Here is a 17,720-nt window from a genome sequence, read left to right on the forward strand (position 1 = left end):
CAATTAGCAGATGCTCGGAACAACTTCTTTAGCGATAGACTGCTTCTCTTGATGCTCCCACGAACTACTCCTGGCATAAAGACTGTACTTCACCGAATCCTGACAATGGCGGATAACTACCCTGCTGAATCCTGACCTCGGACCGTCACGTAATGCCCCTGAACCGATCTCGACCATACTCAAAATAATACTGAATGCTTCCAAACCAGAAAGGGAATTGATCCTACGCTAGCTGCTAATAATTCCCGGTATGCAATTGGCATATGACATTTTTCACAATATAATCCGAATACAAGCAGGGAGATAACTCGTACATACTCTTACCCGGACTGAGGCAAGAACAACCATAATATAGATAGAATCGAAAAGAAGAAATTGATACATACCTGAAACATTCCATGTTGTAATCCGGATCTCCCTTGTCTGTCACTGCAAGGCCCTACCCTCTCGCTCATCTGTAATCCTCAAAGTAGTCGGGGCAGACACACTCCCTGCTCCTCTCCTCATCGTCGGGCAGTCGGCCTTCTTGTGGCCCACCTGATTGCAGTGAAAACATAATGGGCTTGCCCCCTGTGGGCAGTCCCTGCTGACGTGACCATCACTGCCACACTTGTAGCAGCCTGAACCCCTGGAACGACAAACTCCCTCGTGCAGTTTCCCGCACGTGCTGCACTGAATTTGGCCCTGCCGACCTACCAATCGTTGATCTGAAGTCTTGGGTCTCTTCCCGGGACCCTCCAAAGTATACATCCGATCTGACCTCCTCTTCGTAATGTGCTCCAAATCAATTTCCCTCTCCCGCGCCCTGGCAATCATAGAGTCCAGGGTCGGGCATGCTGAGAAGCTGACATGTTCCCGAATATCAGCTCTCAACATGTCATGATAGTGGGTCCTCCGCATCTCCTCATCCCCTGCATACTGAGGCACCAATAAGGCCCTCTCCTGGAACTTGGCGGTAATCTCCGCCACCGACTCCGTCGTTTGGGGAAGATCCAGAAACTCTCGCACCAACTGCTGCACCTCGATCGTTGGTGCAAACTCAGCTCGGAATCTGGTCGAGAAGTCATCCCACGACATAGCGTCGACCACATCATCCCCCAACCCACTACCGACCTCTTCCCACCAATCACGTGCCCGATCCTTCAACAGGCAGGAAGCAAATCTGACCTTTGCCTCTTCGGGGCCAAAACTCGTCCTGAATGCGTTAGCCATATCTGCTAACCACCTCCTACTGATAATGGGACCCCTCTCCCCATGAAACGCAGGAGCTCCACAAGCATGGAACTCTCGAAAAGTCAGTGTGCGAGCTCCAATTATAGCCATAACCTCCGTACGGAATGCACTCAAGCGCTCATTCACTATCTCTGAAACACAGCGAGAAATCTCTGATGAAATGAACTCTCGCAACTGCTCGCTAGTCGGCTCGGTGTCTGCACCTGAACCAGGACCCGATCCTGAACCATCTCCCTGAGAGCTCATCTCCGACTGAAATACAACATTCCAAAAGTCAAAACATAACCAAGGGTCCTTTCCCATAAGCTTCTTAGATTCTCCAAGACTTTCACCGATTCGAGTATGGATCCTGTGCTTTCAGTAGTACGGGCCCAATACTACCTTCCACACCTATCCATACTTTCCTCAGTAATCATCTCGAATCCTCTAAGTCACATTCTCAACACAAACCCCAAAACTCACTATACTGCACTGCTAGGCTCATTGAAACATATCTCAGGCTTTCCTAGGTTCCCAAACCCACCCAGCCCTCAGCTGCTGAAAGACTTTTCATAATGCCAATTAACCATTACATGAATACCATCACATGTAAAGAGGCTCGGATAATCCTTCGAGTAAAGGACTCGTCCCTACAACGGTTAGACTCAAACGAGAGCTGCGCAATAGGGTCAAATCCAACACTTTGAGATTATTCAACCCTGTTCACATGTGACTTAACGTATTCATCTAATAGTTAACTCCCATTACTCGAAGTCCCACAAAGCACAAAGCAAGCAGCATTCAGACAAATGGAAAATCTAACCAAACAAGCAATTCCATCCTCTTATCAGGAATATATACTAACATATAATTCAAGGCTCATATAATCAGGCATAACCCTGATTATATGAGCCTTGAATTATAGCATGCAATTCTACAAGCTCATATAAACATACAAAGGCATCTTTCCTAGATCCTTATCTCTAATCTAGCATGCGAATCACATAATCATATCATATCACATAATAAACATGAATTGGTATTTTGGGAACCACTTACTTGAGCTCGGTCGATTGCACGCATCACACCCCTTTCTTTTCAAAGTTCTTTTCTCTTTTCAAACTCCTTTCAAAATTCTTTTTATATATATAAAAAATGATTTTCTTTTAAAAATTTTCATACCAAGTCCTCAGTTTGAGTCCAGACATACCCGAGAGTGTGCCCGGATCCCTCAAACCAAGGCTCTGATACCAACTTGTAACATCCCAAAATTTCGAGACCAAAAATTTCATTTTTAATATAAGAAAAGCATTTAATAACTTTGTTCCAGACATTGACAACATCCCATTTAAACAAATATCAGAGTTCTAATCCCAAAGATCATATAATGCGGAAATCATAGTGTGATGCGCTGCGATCGTCCTGAGCTCCTTCCTTTGAAAACATGAGTACTTGAAACAAAAGTTGAAAGTCGTAAGCACGAAGCTTAGTAAGTTCCCCAAATACCACATACCATACATATCAACTGGGCCATGCATGCCATACATACTGTGAGCCATACATATCAATCATATATCAAATAAGGTGCTATGTGTCGCACATAGTCTTACTGTTATGCCACGGGACGCCACGTGGTCTTCTTGCCAAGTCGGGGGCCACCCCTTGGGTCTTAGAGACAAGAGCCAAGAGTCGCCTCCTGGTCTTCCATGCAAGTATCACAAAGACAACTAGCATACATACTACTATACTTAGCTAATGAGCATACAGTGTGCTAGGAGCCACCTCCTGGTCTTTCATACATATTGCCTAGGGCTAACCCCCGGGTCTTCCTGTCATTCATAATAACATATTGGGTGCCAGGAGCTACCTCATGGTCTTTCATGCATAGTGCCTAGGGCTAACCCCCGAGTCTTCCTACCATACATAAACTAAATGGGCCAGCATTGTGGCCGTAGACCCATACACACAGTGAGGAGACTCACCTCGCACTGCTGAACCCTGTTGATACTCCTCTGGCTGCTGACTGGCAATACCCGAACTGCTGACTATTCGGCTTCCCGAACTACAAATACCAAAGTATCACTTAGTCCAATTCATTAACTCATCATAGGTTAGAATTACCATTCTACCCCTAGACCAACTTGGTCCATAACTAAGGCCTAAACCATAATGAAAAAGGCCCAACACTAGGTGAGCTTCCCAATCCCACTAGCGGCCCACTAATGGCCCAATTTGCTAAATTGGGCCCAATCCCTCTAATGGGCCTTACCCTAAGCCCAAACATTTCCTTGACCCATATTGTCTGACTTCTGATGGCCCACTAAGGCCCAAAAACCCAAAGCATGGCCCAAACTGAGGGCCAATAACACAAATTCCAAACTGACAGAGTACTCGGGCGTACTCCTATGTACGCTAAGCGTACTAGCCAAATGGTGTGTACACTGGGCGTACCTGCATGTACGCTTAGCGTACTCCCCCTGTTAAGTCACTTTCCCAGTAAGTGCTTAATATGCTACTCCAGAAGCTACAAACACAGATCCAAGTCCTTTTCCACGTCATAATCCATAAAGTCACTGACTTGGTGACTCTACTTGGCCCAAACAAGCTCAAACTCCAAAAATGATGTATTACTTCCATGAAGATGGTCTTATCTCTTGCATGAATCCATTAAGACCATCAAGATGTCAACTTTCTGACGTAGAGAATCATTTAGCACCAAGGGTGGCAACCCTTGGCCTGGAAATCAGATTTAGGCTATAAAGCTTCCACCTTTTGGACCAAAATTACCTCAACACTAAACCTCACTAGATCTAAGCACCCTTAAGTAAAGTTATGAACTTTATACCTCAAATGAGTTCCAAATGATGATATGATTCCAGATCTATGAGCTCCAACTTCCCAAGTTCTTCCTTGCCAACTTCCTCTTTTCTTCTTCTAAGCTTACACCACCAAAATGAGCTTCTTGAAGTCAAAATCACCCAAGGATGAAGATATGAGACGTTCTAGGGTTTCTATTGGGTTGGGAGGCTGATAAGGAGGCTAGGGTTTGATCCATTATGTTCTTTATATAGTGGCTCACCCTAAAAGTTAGGGTTTGGGAACTCTGAGCGTACGATGGGCGTACTTCTCGTGTCTGGGCGTACGCCCCTCCACACCCGCGATCATTTTCCTTTATACGTTGGGCGTACCCCAGCCTACGTTGGGCGTACTCGAGCGCTTACCACCTTGCATGCATGGTCCCTCTGTAATGCCCGTGTTTCTAGGCTAGGCATTAATATTGACATGATAGTCTAGGTTAACCTTTGTGACTCATTTTGAAGAAATGAAAAGGAATTATGTGAAAATTATGTGTTTTATGCTTAATTATTAGGGTTTAATTAATTAAGAATAAAAATGAGCGTCGAAAATAAATATTAGATAAAGCCGATATCTATTAAGAAAGTTGTAGTGGTCGTGACAAGGATTACAGATATATAAAGAATACCAAAATCCGAGTTATAACGAAGAAGTTATGACATGTCGAAGTTTCGCGACAAAACCGGCATGGTGCCGAATGTCGTAAAAAGTGAGTTGTTGATAAACTACTTTTTAGCCTTAGTTATCTAAACGAAAGTCGTAGTGTTCGTTAAACCGAGAGTATGTATAAAAAGAACGTCCAAATCTGACTTCGTATGAGGAAGTTATGATTTTTCGAAGTTTCAGCTTAGCAGTAGACAACTAAAAACTCGAATTTTAGATCGAGTGATTTTTAGCCGACACGACCTAAACGAGAATCGAAAGTCTCGTCAATAGTAGCACAACAGTAAAAAGACAGACGAAAACGGACGTCGGATAAAGAAGTTATGAATTTTTAACGGATTTCCTGTCCCGGTCTGTTAAAAATAATAATATAAAAATTAAAGTCAAAATTAGCCGACAAAGTCTAAACGAAAGTTGTAGAGCGTAATTTTACCTGCGTGTGCATATAAAGAACGTCAAAAATGGAGCTCGTATGCGAAAGTTATGGATTTTAGAAGTTTTGGCACAAAAATTGAGAAAAATTGTCAAAACCGGGAAATTTCGCATACGTGGACTTTGGCCACGTCACCCTCGCTCAAATCGTGCCACGTGTCCAAAATCGATGATGTGTCCAATGCGCTGGAACCTTGCATGCGTGCCCCGTGTCGCCTTGATCCATCCGAGCTTCGCAGGAGCCACGAACCCCCCCCCCCCCCCACCTCGGACCCGGACTTCGGTCCAATCAGAAGCCTCCAGCGAGGCCCTCGCATGCGCAACCCACGTGCGAGCCAGGTGCTGCCCCCTTCGGATCTGCTGCCACGTGGCTTCTCTCCAACCGTCCGATCAGCAGCCTCCCCCTATAAATAGAAGGTTGCGAGCCTTCTCGGGTAATTTTGAGAAATTGGCAATTTTTGCCCCTTTTTTCAATATTTTGGCTATTTTAACATCCCCCGAAGCCCCGGTATCGGTTATAGCACCCGAAACACGTTCCGAAGTGCCCGATGACCCGAAAAATTTATCTTTTCGGTTTCGAAGCCCGACCTTCGCAGAGCCCGGTTTCTAAATAAAACTCCCGATTTTATTAGAAACGATCGTTTTAGGAAACGAATTGCTGCCTGATTTTCATTAAATCAGGTGAGTGTGTAGTTACTTTCACCTTACACATAGATATGAAGTATTTTATATAAAATACGTGTTGTGTGAATATATATTGTTTGTTTATTTGAGATGGGTGTTGAAGGAATGATTTATATAGGTTTTTAAATAATTTAAACTGTATATGTATTTTTATCTACAAAAAATGTTGGGTAAAACATGGGTAGATGAAATAGTGGGTGTGATGAAAGGTGAGTTGGATTAATGAGATGATCAGTGATAATAATCATGAGTTGTGGGTGAGTGGTGAAATTTGAGAGAATCACTTACCCAAACGATGGCCCTCGTCATTCAGCAGAGTATGGATGACAACCATGGACTATTCTAGACGGTTTGTGGAACACTAACAGGCCCGCAACCTGTAGGTGTGTGAACTATATGTTCATCTGCTGTACTCTAAAAACCCATTGACATGAATTGCAGGGGGGATTCCTGTGAATAATATTGTCGATAAATGAGAGCTATGGACTTAGCACATGTTGAATAAACCTTGGCAGCTATGGACTTAGTGCCTGTTGTATAAAACCTGGCGACGATGTGACTTCGTGCCTATTCCTTAGGATGAATCCTTAGGAGTGAGTGATAATTGAATCTTAGGGTAAATCCTTAAGAAATAAATAAGATAATGGGGTTAGGGTAATTTGGTTGACTGATTGATGTTTAAGCATAATAAATTTATGTATTGTGGGTTGAAAACCTTATATGCTCACCAGGCTTCCAAGCCTGACCCACTCAACTTTTTATATTACAGGTAGTGGACCCCGAGCATAGTCGGATGATGATGATGAGTGATTTTTGGATTATAGGCCAGTAGTTGTAAATAACTGTTGTAAGGCTTATAATGTCTTGTTTGTGCTTTTGATCTGTATCGGAACATGACATACCGAGGTTTTAATATGAAATGAAAATATATATTTCATAAAGAAAGGTTTTGATAAACTTTTATCATGTTTTGTTTTGGGAACAAATTCCGCAACATCTTTTAAAAGGATTACTCTGATTTTATTTTAAAAAGCATAAAATAAATCGGTCTTTTCTCGCCGAGAAAATAGGGGATGTCACACCCTCCTTGCCATTTATTTCTATTAGGGGCCATTTCTGCCAATAACTTCAAAGTGTCAAAACTCCTTCATTACAAGTCCGTTTCCGACGAACTTTATATCCACGAAAAGGTGGCGAGAAGCCCTACGCTTCTAAATAAACACCCCGACCCAAAACCTCCCGAATAAAAACTCAAGACCCATAAAAGACCAAAACACCCCTAGCATTGGCCTCTAAAATCCATAAACGGATACTTCCAGAACAGGGTGTTACAATTTCCTAACAAGTTTAACGACTATATTTCTTGTTTTTTTCTCATATATGAAGAAATGGTCAACATAAGACTCATTCACAACGAAGAAATGTTTCAATCAGGCTTAAGACCCAGAAATACCAAGTCAAAGAACGTGCAAATACCAGTTCAATAGAATTCCAGAAATATAGGACTTTTAGTTACTTAACCTAGACTATATATACACCTGTAAAACACACACAACAGACACAATCTTTTAACAGCTTACATACCTAGAGCTAGGCAAACACTTGTATTCGTATTTCTATCATCATCTTTATAATTTTTATTCAAATCAATAAGATCATACAAGGCAGGAGATCATTATCACCTCCCATGGTTTTATGTCGGAGATACTATCAAGGATCAAAGGATTTCCTTATAAACCAATTGTGCAATTTTGTTCCAATTTCGTTAATCACTTCAACTACAACACCACAACCTCTCATGCAATTTGGTTGATATGCATTTTCTCGATTTTTGACCAATACAATTTGGCGCCCACCATGAGGTCGTGGTGTTTATAATTCTCGAAAATCATGTCTACACAACCAACTTTATCTTCTTCCTCTATTCCTCCCATTTCCTCAAAAAATCTTCCACCACCTCCAAACGGACCTCCCCATCAGAGGAAAACTACAAATACCTCTTTCCGAGCCATGGTGTTTACGAATGTCATCATCTGACAAACCTGGCCTCTCCGGCCCACCAGCTCCTGAACGAGATCCTATCGTGTACCCCATACTGAAAATGAACCAAAATTATCAGAAATGCCACAATTCAAGACATTAGATCCATTACAAAAAACTAATCCTTGGGGTTTGTGGCTTCCTTGCTACGCGTACGCAGTCCCGACCCAATACATGGGCGAGTTGGGCTTAGGCCCAGGGCATCAAGTAAAAGGGGGCATAATATTTGTCCAATAAGATGTACTATATGTATATATATTTTAGCCCAAAAGTGAAGTCCAGGTGCTCCAGTACAAGAAGAAACGCGTCCGGATGCAGGAGTGAAGGCGGAAGACATGATTGAGCGGCAAATATCTTGAGAACTTCAATCGTCAAATCGGTGACGACAACCCTTGAAAATCGTATTGTTGTGTTTCGAGGCTGCAAAATCGTTGAACTATCTATTTCTCTTGCTCCGATTTCTATCCCTCTCTTATTCTCAATTGCTGTAAATCGACTAATGCTACTAGCCTGCTTGATTGGGTTCGATTCAATTGACTTTTTTTTTCTAACTTCTCGCTCGGAGTTCGATCAGCGATTCACTGTGCTTGATTGGGTTCTTTTTTTCTGCACTAAAACAAGAGGAAAACGGAAGAAAGTGTCTCAAAAGTTCAACTATTCAATTGATTTGGGAGATTAAGGTTGTAAATTGGTGAGTTCGTTTTGCCATCGTTTGTTTCTTATTTATTTCTAAACTTCCTGAAATCAATCATCATTTGTTCATTATCTGATTAAGTGATTAGTTTGAATACAGGATAAGGAGTTATATCACATATCTGAAAGCTGGATGAAAAAGGACTGTTGGATTCGATTTTGTCTTCTTCTGATTTGGGTGACTTCTCTAGTTCTCTACTTCCTTTCTTATGATTTCGATTTTACTATCTGATTATGATTTATGTGTTTCATTGTATTTGATTTATTTCGATTTTTTTGATTATGATTTAACATTAGTTGCTATTTCTGATTTTGATTTTTCAGTGAAAAGGAATTTTCACCTTTGTTTGAGCTTGTGTTTTGCCTCTGATTAAGTTCGAAATCTGTTTCCTTTAATCTTTATCCTCTATTTGTTGTTTACTTCAGGTAAATTTCAGACTTGATTACAAATTACTCAAGTTCCATTGATCCTTTCTATTTTTTTTTTGTTTTTGTTTCTTGTTTCTGTAATGTTAATCAGGAGGCTGCTTTGTATTGAAAGTTGACATTGTGGTTTGCTCAAAATCTGCTGCCTTGTGTTCTTGACTTCATGTTCAGGTTGTATCTTTGTTCGTATCAAAAGACAAAAGTATTATGACTCAAGAAAGATTGAATGGATAGCAATTTTAAGTATTGAAAGTGAATTTTTACAAAATATTGATTAATTGTAAAGTAAGAAATGTTTTTGCTACAAAAAATGCTCGAAAACATCGTTTTAGGTGATTTTTGTAGGTTTTGTTTGTATTGTTTGTTTGATTATAAAATTCAATGCACTTTTGATTTTCTAGTTTTTTTATATATAAGGGCATAAAAATTCTTATCTCGCCCTGGGTAGTAAAAAACAATGGACCAGCCCTGCGCGTACGAGTCTTGTGCTTCCAGTAATACAGGCCCATACTACCTTCCACACCTACCCATATTTGTCTCAATGGATCATTACATACCACCCGAAAACTAAATCCCACCACTAGGATACACATACATATTATACTCACTCTCTCAAGAGTGGCTAATCACTCCTCAAGTGGGCCTACTTCAACCACATTCACTCATGAAACTTCCTCCAACTCTGCAGTCGCTCGTGCATGCTAATCATACATAACACTGGATTCCATAGGCAGTCGAATACTTGATTCTACCCTAATCCCAAAACCAAAGAAGGAACATGAAATAAGGCTAAATCAAACATTCTTAGGCTATAGAATCTTAGTTATGTCCAACTATGATGCACACACTAAGCAACTACAACAATGATGACAATTCCATCTAGCATACATAGGTTATCAGGCATCACACATCAGGCAATTATATCATGTAATTCATGAGGATCCCTAGCCTACAAACTAGCATGCAATTCTATCATAATCATCATAAGCAATAACAGTATGGGTATCTTGAGGCATACTTTCTTACTCTGGCTGATTGTACACATCTCATCCTTCGTTGGTTACCCTTTAAAACAATGTTGAAAACAATTTTGAAAACTTTTACAGATCCTTAGTTTGAGTCTGGATTCACACGAATGTTCATCTAATTCGCTCAAACTAGGGCTCTGATACCAACTTGCAACATCCAAAAACCACAATAAAAAATTTCATTTTTCAAATTAGGTAAAATCATTGCTTCAATCAAAACTTAAGTCATAAGAAACCAAGTATCAAATACAAATATCCCAAAATCAGTCTATCATAAAATCTCCAAAGCATATCACCGAAGGATGTTTACAATCACGCCTTCGTCTTGCCCCGATCGTCAGAAGTACCTAAAACATATCACTTAAATTGTAAGCCAACGTTTAGTGAGTTTTCCCCCAAATACCACCACACAACATCTAACAAAATGCATACTGGGTCCACAACCATCTGGCTAGATTACCCCTGAGTCCACAACAAGAGTCTGGTTTGCCCACCTGGCCTACAACTTATGTATGGATTACTCTCGAGCCTACATCATAAGTTTGGCTTGCCTTTCTGGCCCACAACTTATGTATGGTTTGCTCCCAGGTTTGTTGGCTTCTGTACAAAACAGTATTGCCTTAACCCAACCGCACTATGTCAACATATGCAACAGATAAATATATAATTAGCAAACAAATAATCATGCAGATCTAACAGGTCACTACAACATAGCAACATCCTATATACCAGAATACATAACCTAGTGGGCCGACATTAGTGCCTTTAACCCATATATACTATGAGAAAAACTCACCTCATAGTCTCAAAAGATAACTGAACGAATCACCGCTTTGAATACTGCCTTTATTGATCACCTATACATATAACAAGGACCCAAGCTTCAATCTACTACTCAAAATACCCCAAATGACCTAAAGTCAGACTTTGTCAAAGTCAACGGTCAACGGTGAACGTCAAATTCAACTACAGCTGGTCGTCATGCCATGACCATCCTTGGCCATGTCGTGGCCATAATTTGCTAAAACAGACGAGCCTTAGCCCAGTCGCCACATCATGGAAACTAGGCCAGGCCATGGGCATTGGGCTCCCAACAGCTTAATGGATTAAGTCGATTTCTTTGATCCTATGGGCTCCAAAGCCCATATCTGGTCCATTCTAAGGTCCAAGTGGATAAAGTAACTTTATCCTTTTAGACCATCTAAGAGATAGAGATCTCATTTCCTAGTTCTAAAAAGGGCAAAACATAACTTGGCTTAACTCATTAAGCACTTAATCATGAAGACTTCTAGATCCACATTTCCAGAAACGTTTATAGCATCATATAACAACATAAAAATCTTTACTTTTCAGACATGTATGTCAAATGCATGTCTTGGACTCTATTTGGTCAAAATGAGGGGTTTGACCCAAAGATCTAAGGGTGTTTGTATGGATGGATCAGTTCGATCCGATCTAATTAAGTAAAACCAAATTGATTTCGGTTTTCAAAATATAGATCCGAATAGTCCAAACTAAATTCAAATCCAATCTGATCTAATCCAATTACAATTCGGTTGGATCGATTTTCATAATTCAGTTTTCAAAAACCATAACATTTTAAAACGATATATAATGATAATATTATCCAATTTTTACACAAGAAGAAAAAACAAATTATTTAGTTGTGATTTAAAATTTATAAACAACTATTAAGAAGGTATAGTTTAATATTTTATAGATAAAAAACTTTCGAGAGAAAATGCATATTAATGTTTTTTATTAGGTAAAATTTTTTGAACTTATTTGAAAAAATAAATTATAAATTAAATAAATAATTATAGATATATTAAAAATAAATAAATAATAAATTGTTATTTAGTTTTTTTGGACTATTCATTTCTTATTTTATAAACCAAAACCAATATGAAATCCAAAATAAAAATCGGTTTTTGTTGAAAACCAATACAAAAATCCAAATATTCGTACCAAATAGTCAAATCCAAATTGTCCAAGTGGATAATTCAGTTTTATCCAAATAGTGAACATACCTAAAGATCCATGCATGGTACCAAAACTCACTAATAATCTAGATCCAATGCACTAAATGCCCTAAATGGTCTGAAGATTAATAAAGTTGCAAACTTTATGAGATCTCACCACCCAATAATCAAAAACATTAAGATTTAGGGACAAAATAGCTAGATTTGGCCATGAAAAGCATAAAGATTTGATTTTGAGGACTTACAAGAGTCCAAAAATATGCTCAAGGTAGATAAGAAGAGTTTCTTGCTTGACTCCCTTCTTCTTCTTTTTCCTTAAATGGCTTCAAAGAACACCCAAAACAAGGTTTAACAAGGAGGAAGGGATTAGGGTTTTTCACAAATCTCAAAGAGGTTGAGGGTGAGTATACCCTAGCATACTCAATCCTTTAAATAGGGAGCAAACCCCGGAAATAGGGTTTTGTCATTTGCCAGCTGCCACGTCGTGGCCATATACTGCCATGTCGTGGCAGCCTTAAATGAACCCGCAATTTTTCTTGAAGCGCCATGTCGTGGCGCCTTCCTCATGTCGTGGAAACCTTGAAATGCTTACAAATAATGGAAATTGAGTTACCTCGGGATCTGAATGTTACACTTCTAGGCAAAAGATTATGTTACAGTCGGTTGTCCCCTCTAGGAAAACGAAGATAGAGTTCAGAGGTGCATGTTCCACTCAGGTTGGATGTTAGTTGAAGGGTTTGTTGGCTCATTGAACCGATCGTTATCGTTGTAGGGTAAGAGCTGTTGTGATCTATCAACTTCAGGGCATGATTGATGCATGTCCGCATGGGTTTTTCCCAGTAGCAAGTGAGTCGTTGGATTGGTTATCTATTTGTTCTGATAATGGTTTTATTCGTTCTTTGTCATCAGCTGAGGTTGTTCAAGGATTTGGAATTGTATCAAGGAAAGGTGCTTTGATGCGACAATGTTCTTTCAACAATAGTAGCAAAGTGTGTAACCTATTTTTGGGGTGTGTGTACCCCATATTGTTTGTTCATGGAGTCTTAGTTCTTGTAAGCTCAGGATGGTGGTGGTGGAGTAGTGAGCTTGTGGGATGGATCGAAAATTCCATGGTTATGAGGATGAAATAGTGTAGCTGAATCAAAGTGGGAGAGAATCGTTTGGATTAATGGGAATATTTCCAAGTGTGAATCAATGAGTAATTTCATATTCTAGGATAAGTGGAGAGCCAGTTCTCGTTGTGGTATGAGTCGAGGTTTATGCAAGTAATAATGTTCATTGTTCGGTTGTAATCAGGGAGGCAAATGCAAAGGATTCAGGTTTATGCAATTAATAGGATTGTATTTGTTAGTCGTGTTTCTTGGATTCGATCAATTCGTAGGATTATATTTGTTCGTTCGAGTTCGTCCATTTTACATAAAGGTCACATTTCTTGAATCTTTTCAATTATTAGGGTTGGATTTGTAGTCAAACTGCAAGTTTATTCTTGATTTTATCATAAAGTTGCATTTTGATTGATAGATTATGGTGGTTCATTCTTGATTTGTTGGTAAAAGTACTTTTGCTTAGTTGTCATAAACATCTAAATAGTCTAATAATATAGTTTAATTTTTAATCTGTACTAAATGTTACATATAGTGTGGAATATATATATATATATATATATATATATATATATATATATATATATATATATATCTTTATACCTTAATAAGCATTTACAAGGTTTTGCTGAATTTTAAGAGATACAACCCTATATGCGATTTGTATTGTGAATTTATGCATTGCAAAATAGATAAAACTTATACAGTCAACATCTTGAAAAAGTCAAGCAAAGTAATAAGCAGATTCAAATTGAAGTCCTGAATTATAGCTTTTTATCTTCAGCTCCTACTATAGCTCAATGTTGAACGAGTATTTCTCACGCCAATGAATCGGTCAACAAATACATTTTATATAATATCTTTCACCCAATTCAACCAGTTACCACCTACAGGCAATTCCAGCGACATGATCGCGACCACCATCATCGGTTACCACCTACGACCGCCAGTATCCTCGCCCACCCCCTTTAATACCACCACAATACATAGAGACTTGTCGCTGCCGTCCACAAACCCTAGCCAACCCCACGACCAACCACCCCTCCACCACCAACTTTCGACATCGTCATCAACCTTCCCCTCCACTTACAACGGCGAAGGTACATCAATTCTATCTTTCGGGCTCTTTAACTGTGTGATTCTTTGATTGTGTATACAGGTCTTAGTTTATGCATGCCACCACCGACCTACTTTTAATTTAGGTCTTCATGTTGATGCTTTTGAAATTTGGACCCTAGAATCGAATGTTCAGGTACTTTCTACATCTGTTTCATCTGTTGTGTTTTTGTTGATTTGTCTCATCTTTTATTTTGGTTTTAGTAATTTTGAATTTATTTTAGTGTGCAATTTGGATTCAGGTTTGGCAAGCAAATCATAAATTCTTTACCCAGATACTTTTTATTTGTGGTTCGATCTCCTTCCAATGGAAGTTCCTACAAATACTTTTGATTTTAGGGTCGATTGATACCATATTATATTTACTGATTTCTTTTTAGAACAAGAAGGCTAGAAAGTCGCCGCCTTTCACTGCCCTCATTACCCAAGTTCTCTCTCTCTCTCTCTCTCTCTCTCTCTAACCGTGTTGTGGTCGATTTCAAGTTTCTTTTTAGTTTTGATTTTTCAAGGTTTATTTTGATTGGGATGGATTTGAACGACTCCAGTGATTAAAAGGTTATTTCTTCATTCCTTGGTGATTAGACTTGGTTTTGCAAGACCACAAAGGGTTATTTTCACAACCACCGTCATTCATCTCTGTATGTACGCTTGATCCTACCGACTTCCTAAATACAATGATTTCATAAAGTATGCGTCGATGCAGGTGTAGTTCCAGTTGATTTTGATTTTTTGAAAGCTAGGGCTTGGTTCACCTTTTTTTTGGATAGGATATGTTCAACTCAAAAATATCCCACAAACCTCTTTCTATATTTACAGATTTGACTGAAATCTTGGGTCTTTGATGCTAAGGTATGTTTTTTTTAGGTTTCTCATATGCAAATGAAGACACATGTTAGAAGTATGCAAATTATCTAATTTGTCCATATCTGATGATTTTTATTTGTTTTCCCAGGTTTCTAGGTAAAGCTTTCTATTGTTTTTGCCATCGACTTACTGCAGGTGTAGGAAACCACAAATCTCTCCATGTTCTTACTTAATTCACCATATGAAACTCAATTAGTTACCATATGAAACTCAATTAGTTATCATAAACATTGAAACTTACAAGAAAACACTCAAAATGTGGCAGATGCAGTAACACTTAACAATTTAGTGATTAGTGGGAGCTAATTTAGATGAAGTGTACCAAGTTTTGGAGATTTTTAGGTGACGAAAGTAAATATCTTTCGATTGATACACATATAAGATTCTATGATTAAGTTAATAGTTGTATCTCTGTTTCATACATACATAGACATTGTAATCACTGGTTGCTGTCATTATCTTCTTAAAAAAATTTAGGTCCCACCAACTTTGTCATCACTTATACTGAAGATGCTATTGAAGTTCAGTGAAGATCCCTAAGAATGAAAGGTAACTATAAGTAAATCAACCATTTTACTAAAATGTTATTTAAGCACTATTATTGGCATATAAAAGTGGATGTTTTTTATTACGGGCTACAATGGTTTGTACATTTATAGAATTGATTCGTTTGTTTGGGGGTTGTGGAAAATTCTTTACACACCTTTTCCCTATTTAATTATAAGGTCTTTCGGTGCCTTTTAATTATAATTGTACTAAACATGTATAGTTTCATTTATTGGGTCAAGATTGTTCCTTATAAAAATCAAATTTCTTTATTTGTACTTCATTTGGGATAATATTTTTTCTTAAAGTGAGTATGGTTACCAAGCATTTTAAAATGGTTTATACTAACTGTGATGGGGTGTTTGTAACAGGTTGATCAAGGAACCATTGAGCTCTTTGATTGTTTTGACTATAAATTTGAATGATGACTTCTTTCAAAAAAACAAGGGCTATCGATTGAATGTTTAGTTTTCTGTTATTTTGTCTACTATCAGGTTGGGTTCTAATCATTTGATCAAGTTTTGATTTGGGTTTTCAACCATTTGGTTAGGTTCCTTTTCAAATAATTCAAAAAAGAAAGAAGTGTAGGAAGGCTTTATCTTTAGGGTTTGTTTATCATAATCTCAAAAGATTAGGAAAGAAATCTTCTTTGATTTGAATCTTATACATGTATTTTCGTTCCTTCATATTTATGCATTATAAATCGTGGGATTCAGGTTTTGAAATATGAATTTCTCATCTCCATTTTCTTATAAAACACTTTTTCTCTACTCTATTAACCATGTTTATCTTTTTCCTAATTCTTTTCCTAATTCCGAGTCTTCTGACCAAGCTATTGTTCTTGATTTTTCTAATACAGGTGAGCTAGGAAGGGACATGGAGGTTCAAAGACTGCTACGGTGGATGTTAAAATGCCTGTGATTTTGGATGATTTGGATTTCTATATATTTTTGAATTTCTCTCTGAAGGAGATCTGAAAAGAAATATCACGATGAAGAAATAGAAAGTGTTGATGATGGAGATGATAAAATTTTGATGGACCCAAAGGTGAAATTTCTTTTGGCCTTAAGGTACAAAATTTATTGCTTGCTACTTCTCTAAGTATTCTTCCAAATAAGCTAGCTGTTGTGGCCATGAATGGTGTTGTAGCTAATAAGAAAAAAAATATTATGTTGTTTAATAACAAATAAACTAATGTTAGTGTTTGTTTTGTTATAGAGAGAGATCAACGGGAATTTTCTACCAAGTTTGATTTTAAAAAAACATAAAGCTTTTAAGTGCATGCAACTTGTTTGTTTTGATGCCACAACGAAACCCACTTCATGATCACTTGAAAAATGCTTTTTAGCTTTACTAGCACTTTTTTTTATAAAAAAAAAATCAACAAGATCTTTAAACTTTTCAGTCCATAGACCATAATCTTGTAGTTCATATGCAAGTAATTTTACTTCTGAAAGACATTTCGACGGTTGTACTCAATTTTTATTAGTGTTTAGTGATATGCATATTGTTGGTTGTTATGTATTGAACCCTAAATATATTAAACTTCTAGAAACTAAATTTAAAGACTTGCAATTAGATAGCGATAATAAATGTGCACAATAATAATTAGATCACATAAAACCTCAATTTACAATATATGAGCTTCGATAATGTTCTGTTTCAATCTTAAAGATGACAAGATTTTGGACATAAGATTGGTTGTAGATATTCAGTTGCTGCATGTTTTGACCAATGTGTTGTTTTTCACAGGATCAATCAGTTGTGGTTATTGGTCATGACAACTATGTTGTTTCAGAAACTGAGGGAGATCATAAATTAATTGTTGCTGATGATTTTATTAAGTTTGATGAACTGTAAGTGTGTACAAAAATTGAGGTCAGTTAGTGTATTCAAATAGTTTGTTTCGTGCTTACTGTATTTATTCGTTCATAATGTCACAAAAAGAAATGAAATATGCAATATAACCCTTGAAATACCAAACAAATAAAACTCATTCATGTTATGTGGTGTATATCTTTACATCTCTTGGATTTGTGTGCCTCATTTGATGTAACAGTTGATGACATTAAGCA

General features: G+C 38.1%; 1 long non-coding RNA gene across 1 annotated transcript; it reads left to right on the top strand.

Annotated features, from left to right (window-relative positions):
• The first annotated feature begins 15,389 nt into the window (after positions 1-15,389).
• LOC145104027 (uncharacterized) lies at positions 15,390-16,074 on the top strand. Its single transcript, XR_013706981.1, has 3 exons — positions 15,390-15,450; positions 15,577-15,648; positions 16,017-16,074. It is a non-coding gene; the product is annotated as an uncharacterized LOC145104027 (long non-coding RNA).
• The last annotated feature ends 1,646 nt before the right edge of the window (positions 16,075-17,720 follow it).

This window comes from Lactuca virosa, chromosome 4, assembly GCF_052849685.1.
Source record: "Lactuca virosa cultivar CGN04683 chromosome 4, Lactuca_virosa_CGN04683_v6, whole genome shotgun sequence".
Taxonomy (NCBI): domain Eukaryota; kingdom Viridiplantae; phylum Streptophyta; class Magnoliopsida; order Asterales; family Asteraceae; genus Lactuca; species Lactuca virosa.